The 2,621-nt window shown below is 37.9% G+C and overlaps 1 non-coding gene across 1 annotated transcript; it reads left to right on the top strand.

Moving 5' to 3' along the window:
- The first annotated feature begins 2,090 nt into the window (after positions 1-2,090).
- TRNAM-CAU lies at positions 2,091-2,164 on the top strand. The gene has a single exon. It is a non-coding gene; the product is annotated as a tRNA-Met (tRNA).
- Positions 2,165-2,621: the final 457 nt, after the last annotated feature.

Raw genomic sequence — 2,621 nt, 5'->3', positions numbered from 1 at the left:
TAGAACCAAGAAAGATTTCTTTTTCGATTCATCCCTGGAGTTGAATACCTCATTCAATAATTTTTTTTTATCCAACCCGTAGGAATCAATAGAAAAGGAAAATCCCTTATGATACACCAGATCTGGCTCGGTTATTGATAGAGTGAATAGATCTGCCATTTCTTGAAATCTCTCTTCTGATTCAAAATCGCGGTGTAACGTGTACCCCCCCCTGTTTCGGTCATGGAATAGATGAAATAAAGAAAAAAATGGATTTTGGTTCAAGAATGAAATTTTATTGGAACTGTCCATATCCGGTTCATCCTTCGGAACCATATCACATCCCGGATCTGATGAAATAGGATGAATTGAGACGGTATTTTGTAAATACGTAATTATCTTGAATATATCAACCATTTCTTTATTTTCCGATCCTCTGGAAGGGACAAAAGAAACATCTTGTTCTTTCTTCAACAATTTATGATCTCTAGTGGACCTCTCAGTAGGATTCGAACCCAGATGAAGTTCTGACCATCTGTCAGAGAAAAAGGAACGAATTGATTTTGTAGAATTCCCAAGAATTGCTTCGATTTCTTCCGGAAGCAGATGATTATTCATCTGCTTCTCACGTTCCGTGAATAGCCGGGACATTGAGGAATATCCAGAAAGGCATTTCTGGAATCGGTCTGATTTTCTCTCTGTTCGTTCCGTTTGAAGAAAGGAAGGATCCCAAAGAATCGATCTTTCTTTTTGTTGTTGAATCTCTCTTTGATTGATCAATGTGTGATATTCCGAATCCTCATTACTAATCGAATCGAAAGGGTCTCTGGATTGATCAGAAGATCCTTTCAATTGGCTAGAATTCGTTACTTGAACGAAAATAGATCTTGTGGAATCATATTGAATATTTGACGATACATTCCGTACCTTGCTAAAAAACCGATCCTTGCTTACCAACCACACATTGTCTAACCAAATCCAACTCTCTCTCGATACGTTCCTCAAAAAATCCGACTCGTGCAGATTCTTTCCCCAACTAATGAAGATAACTTGGCGGAATTGCCACATATGAAATTGAGCACAATTTTGCAAAGAAATACCCCACTTGTTTCTCGAGAAGAGATGGGAAACATGTTCAATCTCATTTGATTGAATAGTTGACTCAGCTCCTTGTTGTTTGAAGAAACCCTCCACTTCAATTGGTCTTTTTTCACGAAAAGCAGACATGAGATAACAAATCCAGTGTTTCACTAAGATTTCGAATAGCTGTCCCGAATTCAAGTTGATTATGTTTCGCTTCTTTCTCAGAGAAAGACGATCAAACAATTCCCAATCATGGTCCTTGCGGATCGAATCATCCGTATAGGATACAAAAAGAAACTCCAGATATTTGATATCTTTCTCTTTAAATGAGATCTCAATTCCAGCTACGGTTTCCTTAGATATCTTACAACTAGAATTCCACCTTTTTCCGATCCGGTTCCTCCACCACCGCGAACCCCAGTTAGAGTCAGGCATTATACACTTTTTCGTTATTGGGAGAACCCAAGTACTCTCTTTCGGATCCATGAAACAACTCTCAGAGATCTTTTTCCCTTTTGGAAGATAGTGGAGCGAAACAATCAACCTATTAATATTGGAAGACCAAAAAGATTCTTCCGATGTATCATTTCTGGGTCCAATGGAATTCATAGGTATAGGAAGAAGCCCCATCAAATAGAGATTTTTTCTTTCGACCATATTTCGATTGTTAATACGATATATAAGGACCGCTACTACAAGCAGTACTACACCTTTGATCGTGAAATATCGATTGCTTGTTGAACCCTGTGAATCGCGTGAAAGGAGGATACTCCAAATTCGGGGGTCAAAGAGTTTCATAAAACGTTCTTGGTGGAAAAAAATGTGAGTGAAAGATCCCACTGAATCGAATTTGGTCCATGAATCTAAGAAATAGTGAGAATTCTTGATCTCTCTCAATATCTCTCTCAATTCGAAGATCCAGGATTTGAATTGATGTCGTTTCATTGATTCCTGTTTCATTGATTCCTCCTAAAGATTTCATTTCAATTGGAATTTGGTTATTCACGATGTACGATGATCCCTGTTAAGCATCCATGGCTGAATGGTTAAAGCGCCCAACTCATAATTGGCAAATTCGTAGGTTCAATTCCTGCTGGATGCACGCCAATGGGAACGTTCAATAAGTCTATTGGAATTGGCTCTGTATCAATGGAATCTCATCATCCATACATACCGAATTGGTATGGTATATTCATACCATAACATATGAACAGTAAGAACTAGAATTCTTATCAATACTGGAACTCATAGGGAAGAAAATGGATTTATGGATGGAATCAAATATGCAGTATTTACAGACAAAAGTATTCGGTTATTGGGGAACAATCAATATACTTCTAATGTCGAATCAGGATCAACTAGGACAGAAATAAAGCATTGGGTCGAACTCTTCTTTGGTGTCAAGGTAATAGCTATGAATAGTCATCGACTCCCGGGAAAGGGTAGAAGAATGGGACCTATGGGACATACAATGCATTACAAACGTATGATCATTACGCTTCAACCGGGTTATTCTATTCCACCTCTTAGAAAGAAAAGAACTTAAAAAAAAAATACTT

This window comes from Papaver somniferum, unplaced genomic scaffold, assembly GCF_003573695.1.
Source record: "Papaver somniferum cultivar HN1 unplaced genomic scaffold, ASM357369v1 unplaced-scaffold_109, whole genome shotgun sequence".
Classification (NCBI taxonomy): domain Eukaryota; kingdom Viridiplantae; phylum Streptophyta; class Magnoliopsida; order Ranunculales; family Papaveraceae; genus Papaver; species Papaver somniferum.
This window is presented reverse-complemented; position numbering and strand designations above follow the sequence as displayed.